This window comes from Sus scrofa, chromosome 4 (assembly GCF_054392235.1).
Source record: "Sus scrofa isolate SSC_HxYL_T2T_F1_AM1 chromosome 4, Sscrofa_HxYL_maternal_Yorkshire_Landrace_v2.0, whole genome shotgun sequence".
NCBI lineage: Eukaryota > Metazoa > Chordata > Mammalia > Artiodactyla > Suidae > Sus > Sus scrofa.
In genome coordinates this window covers 120903013-120917203 of record NC_139386.1, presented here as the reverse complement: position 1 = coordinate 120917203, position 14191 = coordinate 120903013, and the positions used below count along the sequence as shown (strand labels likewise).

Sequence of the window (14191 nt, the reverse complement as noted above, 5' to 3'; positions counted from 1 at the left end):
CACCATGAATCAAGTGGAATTTATCCCTGGGATGAAAAGCTGGTTCAACATATGCAAATGAACAAACGTGATACATCACATTAATAGAATGAAGGATATAAATTCAATAAACATTTCAACAGATGTAGAAGAACCACTTGACAAAATTCAACATTCATTTATAAAAAGTCTCAGAATATGATAGAGGGAATGTACCTCAATATAATAAAGAACATATATTACAAGTTCATGGTTAACATCCTATTCAACAGTGAAAAGCTAATTTTTTTTCTTCTAAGATCAAGAACAAGACAAGAATGCCATTACTGCCACTTCTATTTAGCATAATATTGGGTGTTATCACAGCCAGAGTAATTTGGCAAGAAAAATAAAAATGGCATCCAAATTGGAAAGGAAAAATTAAAGCTATAGACAACTCCACAGAAGCCTATTAGAACTAATAAATTAATTCAGTAAAGTTGCAGGGCAAAATTAACACACAAAATCACATGTGTTTCTATACACTAACAATGAACTATCACAAAGGAAATTAAGAAAAAAATCCTATTTGTAACAGCATCAAAAACAATTAAATACTTAAGAATAAACTTAACCAAGATGAAATATTCATACACTGAAAACTACAGTACATTGATAAAAGAAATTAAAGAAGACACAAACAATAGAAAGACATCCACATTCATGATTGCTAAGATGTCAATATTATCCAAAGCAATCTACAGATTTAATATTTTCATCAGAATTCCAACAGCACTTTTACAGAAACAGAAAAAAATAAACCTAAAATTCATATGGAACAACAAAAGACCCAGAATAACAAAAGTGATCTTGAAAAAGAAGAAAAAATTTGGAGGTAATACACATCCTGGTTTCAAAATATATGACAAATCTCAGTATGTAATCTGAAATGATCAACTTGTAGAATGGTGGTTGACAGGGGTTAGAAGGAGGTGACAATGGGAAGTTGTTCAATAGGTATAGCTTTACACTATGTAAGATTAATAAGTGCTAGAGATCTCCTTTAGTTAATATCATGTTTTATGCGTCTAAAAATTTACTGAGAGGGTAGATCTCATGTTGCGGTCTTATCCTCCCTCCAAAAAAGATAAGATAACTATTTTGGAGGTTATGGACATATTAAACATGGGCAATTTTTGTATAAAGTATGTTTCCAATAAAGCTGAAAAAATACAAGAAGGGAATTTCTCACTTGGAAATAATAAAACAAGATTTAATCTACATAGAGTCTATTTTAACATTTTTAAAGTTTTAAATATTTTAATATATTTAATATAAAATACATAAATATACACTAAGATATAGACAGATAGATAAAATGTTTACATATGTGTATACATACTGGTATGGGTCAGCAAAGTTCAATTTCCAAGACAATCACTCAGCTGAGGACATGGCCCACAATTTAGAGAATAGTGTCTCACACCTAAAGTAGTTACCTATGTCATACACTATAGCATCTTCTATAACCCATCTCTAGAGCACCTTGAATGTACTTTCTTTTTATAAGTTCCAGAAAGAAGTCCTCCAGGATTTTAACCAGTGTGTTTTATTAGGGAAAACTACTGTGCTACAGCACATCTCAGAATGGAAATCATTTTCTTTCTTTATTACCCATTTTGCAGGACTAGGTAGCTTACCTGATGTCATAATCCAGACACTAATCTCTGTGGGTTCTGACCCCTATGCACCATGTCCTTCTTAAGTCGTGGTCTACATGCTTGACTATCAAGATAGAGCAGAGTGTTGCCAAAGGACTTCCAAGTGGATCACCTGATGTCAAATATATTCTTCCTTTCCCTATTGCATAGCAGCAATACTACCTTCTCTTAATAAGCAGAATCAATTTACCTCTGACAAAATGTAACCTTTTTTGTGCCTTCTGATCTCTTGGAAGCAGGAGCCAGAAGTGACAGGACAGCAGCTGCAGTTTAGTTTATGGGACTTTTGCTGTGCCCCTTGTTGGAAGCTGTGCCTATCTGGAAACTAGATGTTTCAGCCTAGAGTTCAGATTTATTGGGCTGGAAGGCACAAATTTCCCAGGTGGGTTCCTATATGGTGAGTGGTAATTGGGGTGGTAATACTAAGTGGAGCCTCTTCTACTTTTGTCCATAGTTTCTATTCCATACTCAAGTATTCTACCTACTGATGATGTAGACTTATATACTAGTTGTTGACTTAGTGTGTATAATGTATTCTGTATCATGATGTTCAGGCTATGAAGAGTAGCATTTCCATGTTGGTGCCTCAGTTTTTATCTTCAAAAGACTATTCCATAACTCTCACAACTTCTGAGTAATACAACATGAGAGAGCTAGTGGATTCACTGCTAACCTTCCTTTGCTACTGTAAAGTGAGTTTTGTTGTCTGATATAACGTTACATATAATTTGTTGGCAGATCAAATACTCCGTAATCTGGCTGAGGCCATGTAGGCAGGAAAGACGAACTCATACCAATAGATGTGATTTAACACAGTCAGGATGAATCACTGCCACTCCTACAATGGAAAGAGTACAATGTAATCAACTTGTCACCAAGTGGCTGGTTGATTTCCTTGAAAGATAATTTTCTATTACCCGCTCAGCATTGACCATGCTTTTGACAGGATATCATCAGCGGAAGTATTCGTAGTTTAAGAGCTATTACAGAAGGAAAAGCTAGATCAAAGGCTCTAGAAATTATACTCTCACAGTCAAGATTATAAAACAAAAACATTATAGGGAGTTCCCGCTGTAGCTCAGTGGGTTACAAACCTGACTAGTATCCATGAGGATGCGTGTTCAATCCTTGGCCTTGCTCCTGAGTTAGGGATCCAGGGCTGCTATAAGCTGAGGTGTAGGCTGCTGATGCAGCTCAGATCCAGTGTTGCTGTGGCTGTGAGTGTTGCTTTTGTTGTCGCGTAGGTCAGCAGCTACAGCTCTGATAGGACCCTTAGCCTGAGAACTTATATATGCAGCAGGTGTGGCCCTAAAAAGCCAAAAAACAAAAACAAAAACATTCTACCTCAGCAGTGAGGGTGAGGTGGTAGCAGATATTCAAGCCACTCTTAAAGACATAAAGGATGTAATCAGATCTTGGAGGAGAACATAAGTTCATCCACTCTTGGAGCTCCTATTTCAGAAGTGACAGTTTTATGACAGCAAATTAACATGGTCCCAGCCACAGGGTATGAGGTCATGATCTGGTGACTCCATTCTTTCCATCCTTATCAGAAAAGAATATTAGGAACAATTCAAATTCATTTGAGACAGACACAGTGTATATTTATGGTCCAGCCCCAGGGCTATATTAACTCTTCTGCCTTCTGTCATAAAATAGCCAGGGAACCCTGTCCCATCTGACCATTCTGCAGAATATCACACTGTTCCTCCATATTGATGGCATCATGTTTAACTGAGTGATCACAATGTGTTAGCCATGTTAGGGGCCATGATAAGTCACATGTGCTACAGAAGATGGGAGATAAAACATATGAAGATTCAGGACCTTGTCTTTTTAGTGAGGATTTTAGGGATCTAGTTGTCTGTTCCATGTACAGAAATGTCCCCCATCACTAAAAAGGAAGGATAATATTTGGTAGACCTCTTAAAGTTTCAGGGGTAGTATATTCACACCTATGAATGTTCTTCTACTGGGTGATACAAAAGACTGCCAGCTTTGGATAGGGGTTAGAATAGGAAAGGCATCTATGGTAGATCTAGGTTGTGGAGAAAACAGCACAAGTACCCAGAAGTCTTTATGGTTTTAGACTCTCAAGTGGCTATATAAATGTGTAGTGCATAATGGTAAGCTCCAATTGAAGAGTTTGGAACTACTGGGGTAGGAATGAAGTTTAACATCTTTGTATCACATGTTATTGTGCACAAGAGAGCATCCACAACAAAAGAAACACCAAATTAATTAGAAAAAATAACTTGGCCAGTTGGCAAAAACTAACATCTATGATTGGCTTACCAGTATTGGCACAAGGAGCACAATAATGGAAGTGCTATGATGACAGAAATAGAAGCCATGCAGAGGTCCGATAGTGTGGTCTCCTACTAACATGGGCCAGCTGGAGCTGGACATGGAACTGATGCCTGAGGACGATGAGGCAGCCACTGCAGAAGGTCTGGAGGAAGCCTACTGGCCACTACCAGTGAGTGGCAGGTCTGCAGAGAATGGCCAAGAGCTGGATAGCCCTGGGCCCTGAGGGTCCAAATACTGAAACTTGACCTTTCCCTTACTCCATTAAAAATACATGTAAAATTCCTACTACTGATGATATGCAATCAAAACCATGGTCAATGATGAGCTTGTAATATAAAATTACCTTTCAAGGAAATTAACCAGCCATCTGGTGACAACTTGAGTACACTGTACCCTTCCACTATGAGTGCTCCTGATCATACAAGGTCTCTCAGTCACTTCAAAGAGGGTATCACCTCTTTCTCTTTTAGTAGGGAAAGCACTTCCTGACTGGGTCATGAGATTTATGTTGTGGTCATGGCAGTGTGCATTTTTCTTGAAGGAGGAGATCTCTGCATCATCTTTAAGAAAAGAGGTACACGAGAGTAGAACACAGTAGAGTGAGATAATTCTACACACCCAAAAGGTTCAGAGGAATCTGAGGATTCAAGATTTTCTGAAACATTGAGTCAGAGATATTCATCCCATGTCACAAGACCTCCCATTTTTTTCAATAAGTGTTCTGGCTGGTGTACCAGACTTTCCTAGGTTGAGGATTCATCCTCCTCCAGAATTCTGTTATAATTATGTATTGGACCTGATGCTTTGTTTTTCTGCAAAACACTTGCAAAAAATGAAAGAATGTTATTGATGACCAAAGTGACTCTCTGTACTTAGTCTTTAGTTGGTGACTAATCATCTCATACTTAAAATTTCCTTTGATATCTCTTATGTATCAATTACCTCCAGTAGCAGCCACCCAATTTCATAATTCTTATTTCCCTTGAACTTCTGGTGTGCCTGAGATACTGCATCTGGTAGTATATTTGCTGCCATCAGTATCCTATCCCAGTTTAATCACAGCTGAAAGTTTTAAAATTGTACACTTACATGAGTGATGCCGGGGGTCAATTGTGCTTTATCTACCACCAGTAGCGGGGTCCTCCTGCCAAATGACCAACTCATGGTCCAGATCCAATTATAGTTCCTGCTTCCTTGAACACCCTGACATCAGCCCTTTTAGGCAAGGTTTCCAGGAAACAGACTTAAACAGAGATTTACTTGTATAATGTTCATAGAAGACTGCCTTCAAGATAAAGACCTATGGAACAGCGAAGGAAGAAAGACTGGGACGACAGAGATGTTAAACTGCAATCCAGGGAGCTCTGGAACTGGGAGAGTGTTCTTTACACTTCCACTGCATTGTTGGATACACGTTGCCACTGGGAAGAAGGCGCTCTTTTCTTGGTGTTAGAGAGTTCCCAAGAGTGACGACTCTCAGGAACTGCAGAAATCTTGCAAAGGGCATGTGATTTTCACAGGGTATACAGTAAAGCCTCATTCTGGATGCTTAGGGTCTTGGAAATCCCAGATGATATAGAGGTTGTAGGTATCTTCCTTTTGGTATTTTTGATATCTGCATTTCCAGAGAAGGAAATTAATTATTATTATTATTATATCCCAATTATTTTCATTATTTCAGAAATTTCAAAGGCAAAAATGTGAAAATCAGGTCTCCAATGATATCACCATGCCTTGTAACATGTTGGCATTTATTTGTCCAGCTCCCAGAAAACATTAGCCTATTAGGGTTTTCCCAAATGTACATAACATCTTTCTTTTTGGAGAACCATAAAAATAATTTATTGTTAACTCAGATGCAAATTCATATTTGGGGAATGCAAAAACATTTCATACTGAGAAATGCTATAAGTTTCTAATGTTCTTTTCTCTGTTGGTTTTTTCTACACATAAGAAAATGAAAACCTCAGTGACCTTCAAAGTGGTGGCAGAGCAACTGAGTGGGAAGGTTCATAATGGAACCGAGATTTTCTACTTCCTGCCTAATGTTCCAATAACTGTTTCCACTATGTCTTTATAAGCATTAAATTCAGTTAAAAATACAAATTACTCCAAGATTTAAAATAAACACATTCAATCATTCTGACAATACTTGAAACTAAAGTCACTGGGTTTTAGTTCTGTGTGTCTACTCTTTCATATGGTTTTAAATGGAATGGTTTTAAATGTGTGTAATGAACAAAATCAAATGACTCCCATTCATTTCTGGATTGCTAATGAGAATAAATTTACTTTATTAAATAAAAGATTATTATTATTAATAAAAATTAAATTAATAAAAGATAAATTATTTTTTACTAATATAATATTGTTATCCTTTTTATTCTTTTTTGGCTACATTTTCTGTTCATCTCTATTCATTTTTAGTGAAATTTCAGATATTATCAAAAGCTTTCAACATTCATTGAATACTTACTATGTTTCTGGCACTGGTTTATATATTTGACACAGAATAATTCATTTTCCTAACATTTCTCTAAGGTAGATACTGTAATAACTCCATTTTTCAGATGAAGAACAGGACAGAGAAATTAAAGGACTTACCTGAGATCATGCAGCCTGAACTGGGAATATTGTTCCCTCATCTGTGTGAAAGGCTGAGTGACTCTCATCTTAGAGTCTCTGCTCAAATGGCAATTCCTCAAAAAGACATTTCCTGGTCATTCTATTGGGGGCCCCACAGTCAACTATACCAAAATTATCATAGTCAGTAATTATCATCTATTTATGTGTTTACTTGTCTGTTTTCTATATTGTCAATCAGATTGCAAGCTTCATGAAGGAAGAAACTTTCCCTGTCTGCTGCTGTTTGTCATGAATGCCTATCATTGAGGAGCTCCTTAAATATTTCACAAATGAATGAATAAACACTCCATTGTAATAGGATATGAAATATTTCCATCATATTTCCTCAACTATAACAACTTATATTCTTCCAAATAAACTGCAGGATCATTTTGTTCAAGTCTGAATAAATTTGTAGTAAATCTTTAAATTAATTTAGCATGTATGGATTTCTTTTGCAAAAGTTCATTTTTTTAAAAAAAACTAAGTCTATAAACTTAGATTTATAAATGCAAGTTTTATTTTTCTTGGATTTCAGATGTTTTGTTTTCTTCATAGAGCCTTCTCTCATTTAGCAACATGTCTACCCCTTAGTATTTGTTACTGCCATGGTCTAATAGTAAGAGTATTACCAGTAGTAGTCTTTTCATGGCAATGTTAAGAGAAGTAGGAGTAGGAATAAGAATCCTAAGAGTTGAATTAGTGCAGGAGTGGTAGGAATTGTTGCCATGTGGATCTCCACCCAATTCCTATTTTCTAATTAGTACTGGTTAATAGAAGTTTTAACTTTTGTCAATACAAAACTGCTTTATGAATTCTAATGTTTTTTAAGCTAATATCTTAGGTTTTCTGAAGATATGAAATCCACAGCTTATTCTTATCTATAAGATGCCAAAACCACCAGCAACGTTAGACAAATAATAGTATAGCATAATTATCATGAGTTTAGACAAGTCTGCAAAGCAGGCAGGAAACACCCCAGGAGGTACATCTTGGGGAAAAACTGCACACAAGTTTGTGCCTCTCATCCAAAAAGAAGCCTAAAATTTCCAATAAAAAACAAAATTTAAAAACATAAAAGCAAGTGAAATATTCTAATAATGAACTAAATGAAGATAAATTTTAAAAACACAAGGAAAAATAATACTTTTTCCTTACAGCCTTATACACCAAATAAATATGTTATAATTGGCTTGTCAGTAATTGTATTTCCACAAAATCTGGGGATATTTCTTGTGTACAGAGTAATATTTGACTCCAAGTTTATTTCCCTGGAGCAAAGACAATGTTAGCAATTGTCACAGTGATTTCTTGAAGTTAGAATTGTGAAATGCAGACCTTGCAAACCTGGAGAAAGTTTCACACTATAGAAAAAAATGGATAGATTTTTGGTATAATAAATCCACAAATATTAAAGCCAATTTAGGAGTTCCCGTCGTGACGCAGTGGTTAATGAATCCGACTAGGAACCATGAGGTGGCGGGTTCGGTCCCTGCCCTTGCTCAGTGGGTTAACGATCCCGCGTTGCCGTGAGCTGTGGTGTAGGTTGCAGACGCGGCTCGGATCCCGCGTTGCTGTGGCTCTGGCGTAGGCCGGTGGCTACAGCTCCGATTCGACCCCTAGCCTGGGAACCTCCATATGCCGCGGGAGCAGCCCAAGAAATAGCAAAAAGACAAAAAAAAAAAAACCAAAAAAACAAACAAACAAACAAAAAAAATTTAGAGAGTTATAAGGAATAAATAAGGAGAATTGAGAGAAGGACTTTGAATGGATAGAGAAAGGACTTCTGGAAAATACTTAACAAGATCATGTAAATTGTACATCTAAATGAATGAAGTTAGAATGGAGATGTTATTTAAATATGTAATATCAATGTAACTGTAATATTTTATAAAGATAATAAAAATAAAAAAGAATGAATCTAAAAAAGTTGAAAGTCTATGTAAGCAGAGGTTTTGGATTTTAGCTTAAAATTTTGTATTTATAAGTTCCATTTTTTAGAATATTACATTTTATTATTTCACACCTACTTTATCTTTACATATTTCCATAATGAAATTCTGCTTATTTCAAAAATGAATACTTAGTCTTCACAAAAAAAATAAAACAGGAAGGTTATATTTAGCTTACACGTTCAGAGTAAAAATGTTATTATACCTATCTATATTTTAGAAAAAAATCAACAACAAAAAATCTCTTTATCTTATAGACACACATACACCCACAAAGAATAAAATGTAAGTTTCTCATCCTGAAAAGTACAAATTAAAAAAAAAGATTGTTTCATACAAGATTAATATTTAGAAATTATACAGATGATTAAGCTTTCTTAAAGACAACTACATTTGGGATAATTTCAGCAAAACTGTTGGTGTTTTTTAAATCTTTCCACAGAATGTCTTCAGGTTTCACAATAATTAATATTATAGCATATAGAAAAAAAAATTTGTGCTGCATTCCTTAGAAAGGGAAATGACCTTTCCACCTGAATGGCTAGGTACTGACTTTCAAAAAAAATTTTTTTGACCACACCTGTGGCACGTCGGACTTCCACAGACCAGAAAGATCCCAGGCCAGGGATCAAACCCGTGCACAGCACTGACCTGAGCCACAGCAGTGACAATGCTGGATCCTTAACCCACTAAGCCATCAAGGAACTCCCATTCCAAATTTGTAAAAGCTCCTCTAGAGACTTCTATAATGGAACAGAATCCATGGTACTCAAAAGACCTTCCCGCTAAAATGGATTCCAATATGTGTTCATGCTTTCCATGCATTCATATTAGCATTCAAATGTAATAGCTCAGAATATACCTATGGTGATTAACTTAGTATATGCATATAATATGTAAACCTACATCTACGTTCATGTCTCCCCACTAAAATGAATGGTTTTTTTTGTTTTGTTTTGTTTTTTGTCTTTTTGCTATTTCTTGGGCCGCTCCCGCGGCATATGGAGGTTCCCAGGCTGGGGGTCTAATCGGAGCTGTAGCCACCGGCCTATGCCAGAGCCACAGCAACGCGGGATCCGAGCCGCGTCTGCAACCTACACCACAGCTCACGGCAACGCCGGATCGTTAACCCACTGAGCAAGGGCAGGGACCAAACCCGCAACCTCATGGTTCCTAGTCGGATTCATTAACCACTGCGCCACGATGGGAACTCCTAAAATGAATGTTAACTATAGGAGTTGAATAAAGCCAAACAATATAAATTACTAAGCACTCTACACCGTAGATGAGATCATTAACTCTCTGTTGATGTGACAGTAATTCTTCAGAAGACAAAGCTAACTTAGGATTTTCAGATGACTGTATTTAAGAAGTAGCTGTGGGAGTTCCTGTCGTGGCTCAGCGGTTAACAAATCTGACTAGGAACCATGAGGTTGAGAGTTCAATCCCTGGCCTTGCTCAGTGGGTTAAGGATCTGGCGTTGCTGTGAGCTGTGGTGTAGATCACAGATGCAGCTCAGATCCCACATTGCTGTGGCTCTGGTGCAGGCTAGCGACTACAACTCTGATTAGACCCCTAGCCTGGGAACCTCCATATGCAACGGGAGCAGCCCTAGAAAAGGCAAAAAGACAAAAAAACAAAACAAAACAAAAAGAAGTAGTAGCTGTGATTAGCTTGTTTCTTTGAAAAATGGGGTAGGAGGGATACTGTCTGTGTATCTCAGCTATGTTATTTCAGGTGAACTATTTTCTCTAGAAAGGGAATTGGAGGATTCCAAAGAAACGATAACCAAATTTGGTCAAGATATTTTGGTGTATTGAACAAAACCAAGTTTAGTAAAATACTTCTTTTAGACAGATAGGAACCTGAATAAATGGTTGTCTATTACTCTACCATTTACTCAAACGAATGCAAATATTTAAAATGCAGGTTTAAAATGAAAACATTTCATCTCCATAAACTCTAATAAAGTGCTCCAATAACCTGAGGATCTTAGGGTTTTTTTCACTAACAACCACTAAGGTTCAATTTCTTTGGGAACAGCAATTTTTTTTTTTCCTTGTGGTAAAACTAATCCCACAAAAGTAACTCACTTTTGTCCTGGGCAGAACATTCAAGAGTCCTTATTACTTCATAGTCAAGGCAAATAATTTGACTGTTCATGATCTTTGCTTTTATACTCTTCACCCAGTTAGATTCTACTCACTTTCGATAGTATTTTTATCCCACTGCCCCTGCATCTTATCCTAAAACTCACTTAAAATAACATTTTTACTGATCAAAAAAATCAATACTTATTTATCACAGAAAAAAACTGCACATAATAAAATAAAAATCACCTACAATTCTACATGGTATACTATTAATTTTTTAGAGTATTCTGTTTCTACTCATGTTTATACATCAAGCTATAACTTAGTTTTAGATAAATTTTGAAAGATGTACATACTGTTTTAACCTACTTTTAAACTTATTGAAATATTGTTTTCTCATGACATAGAATATTTTTCTTCAATAAGGTTTTAATTACTACATATTATTCCACCATTCCAATGAGTCAGGATTTATTTAACCCATATATTGAGTGATGATTTTTTTCCAGTTTTATAAAATACTTCTAAAACTGTACTTCTAAAACTGTAAGCCCAAGGTCAAAAAGCAAGATCATTAAACATCTTTTGTTATATTATTACCAGCGAATCCTCCAGATATGAAAAAAAAGTAATTACTAGCAATTGTAAAAGAAAGCCAAGTTCATTATATAGCAAAAGTGGCTATGGCCTATGGCTATGCTTCTATTAAGACTCTTTACCATATTGGTGGTATAAAAAGTAACACTCTATTGTTTTCATTTTAAAACTTTGCCTAGAAGTAAATTTGACGAACTGTGGTGTTGACATATTTATCATCATATTTTGAATTTGGAAATGGTTCTTGTTTGCATCTACTGCCCAGTTTTCTCTGAGTCACTGGATCTTTCTCTTGCTTGATTCAATGTCTTGATATAAGTAGTTTTTATAAATTGAAGTCTATCACACTTTATAGTATATAAAGGTAACTTTATACCTGTCATAGGCACTATTCTAGGAGCTTGAAATATATCAGTGAGCAAAAAGCAACATTTTTTTGGTCATCAGGGAAATTCCATTCCAGCTTTATAACACACTAGAATATATGTTAGTGTTTATCTCAATTATATTGATAGCATATACTGTAGCATTCTAATTTTCCACCTATTGGTAATAATATAAGCAAATATGTACATTATTGTATTATTACCTATAGGATTTACAAATCCGGTGAATAGTCTATAAACACAAAGTAATTGGTTAAACGATAAGTATGTATGTGAAAAAAAAAGTGTTAACAGAAACCTACTTCTACTCAGTAAAATATAACCTTCTAAAGCATTAAGTAGTTTATAGAACAATTTTATCAATGTTGGTGATCAATTGTTTTGCACTTTCACAAACTATAAGATAAAACAAGAGATTTCAATTTAGAGGAAATTCTACATAATTTTTTTGAAGCACTAGAATGCATCAAAAAGATATAAAATGTTTGCTAGGGAACATTAACCACTGGTTTAACAAATATATCTGAATTTATTTGGACATTGTATGGAAAGGATGCAAATTAATGGACTATAGTTTCTTTCAACGTACCTAAACTGTAATCTTGGTTACTTTCAATGTGTATTTTCTTTTAATTTTTGCCATTATCTCAAATTAGTAGTTGCTGACTATTAAAAACACCATGACTTTTTACCTCCAATTAAACTAACCATATTTATAATTTAAAAAGAAAAGTTTGAGTTAATAAGTTTACAGGTTTGTTGATAAAATTAAATTTCCTTTCTTAAGGATAAAACAATAAAGATCAAGTTTAGTTTTGAAAGGCAAGACCCCCTGTATGTAATTTAGATCAAAGAAGTTCAGAAACAGTTAATTTGGTCTACTTAATAAATCCACAGAGATGAGGTAGGAAGTCTTCCATGGCTGTCTGTTGGGTATCGAACTGGGGATGTGGCTGACATTTGAAAGAAAGAAGTGTGGGGACCTCAGCAACATAATGGCAGGCAGAGAATGGTTACCGAACTTTAAAATTCCGGGATATATATTACTCACATTTGATTTGCAAACCCAATTCTCCATATAAAATTGCTAAGCATAGCAGGCAAGCAGTTTGTGTCGGGTGTGGAACAAATAGGAAGTTAGGAGGACTGACTCCATAAAGGAATCTCCCACACTCTATCCGCATCCATTCCAAACATACTAGAGAGTGGTCTCACCCATCCATTATACTTGCAAGAAGAATAGCAGTACTTGTTTTTGGTTTTGAATATTTAAATATAAGGTCACTACTGGAAGAGAACTTTGGATTATCAAATTATCTTGAATACATTAAGCTTAAAATATAAGAAAACAAGATCAATATGTACCTCCCAAATTCTGAAATCTAAAAAAAAAACCAAAAAACCTTTTTTTCCTTCCATAACAATTAATCTTAATTACTTTGTGGCAGAATATATTGGTTGCACTTAAAAAGGTGCTAACAACATGAGTGCATGTGAAAGAATTCTGACTCTGGATAAACTCTGTAAACATCTTTTAAAACGCTAACTATGATTTTAAAACACATAGGCAAATATATATTCAATAAATAGCAAAGTTTATCCAAAAAGCTTAAAATTTCATTAGTAAGCTAATACTTGGAATGACTGAATCCCATCTGATCCTTTAAACACAAAGCGGCATGAAATTATGTTTACAAGATTCTCAAAGCACTCATTCGAAGTCATCTCTTTCCCTGTAGATTCAGGCTAAGGGAGCTACAGTTTCTTGAATAATAGTAGCAAATCTGGAGAATTTAATCACACTTTCCAGAAAAAGTACAACTTCTTTACATAAGTATATTTTAAAAGATTTACTGTATTCTTACGGTGTAACTTGAGGTCACTTTTTTCCTTCTGGTCAGAATACATCTCAAGGTTAATAACTGATGTCAGTACTTCCTAACTACATTTAAGGAAAATCTTAACCTGTGTACAGTGACATTATGGATTCCTCTTATCCCCTTGGCTAATATTTGATGGAGAAATGGAAAACAAGCTGTGTACTCTGCTGGAGACTGGTACGAGAAACATGACATGTGCTCACATATGTACAACATATTTATAGCTGGAGTGACCAATATCATAATTATCTTTCAATAAGATGAAAGAATAAAGTGCTCTCTCTCTCATATTTGCCTTGGCATGTTCATAGGTGTGTCTTGGACTGAAAAGATTGAGAAATACTGGTTTACAGACATGGGGAAATTATGATTTAACTAAAAGTAACTATATTTCTTTAAAGTTTTTGTTCTCCTATAGTCACTGGGAAATTATAATTTAAGAGAAATTTATTTTCTTATAAGCAAGTATGTGTATGTGTGTGTGTCTGAAATGATTTTATATTTGCTTTTCTAGATTGTATAAAAGAGAAGAATTTTTCCCATTCTAGATGGTATATTAATGTGGTTTTAAAAAAAGATTTGGGTTTTAACTAAGTTCACCAGTGTGTAGTTATGTAAGTGAACTGAAGCAACACTGTTAACTAACCTATCCTCAGTCCCTCATTTATA

The 14191-nt window shown here is 35.2% G+C and overlaps 1 protein-coding gene across 2 annotated transcripts in view; it reads right to left on the bottom strand.

Annotated features, from left to right (window-relative positions):
- The window catches only part of COL11A1 (collagen type XI alpha 1 chain), a 526061-nt gene that overhangs the window by 219039 nt on the left and 292831 nt on the right, over nt 1-14191 (bottom strand). The window contains exon 3 of one of the 2 annotated variants that reach the window (XM_085023830.1): nt 5079-5604. The exons of the other annotated variant lie outside the window; for it this stretch is intronic. The gene's annotated coding sequence lies outside the window, so the exon portion shown is untranslated. The remainder of the gene's footprint in view (nt 1-5078; nt 5605-14191) is intronic. 2 annotated transcript variants of the gene reach the window in all.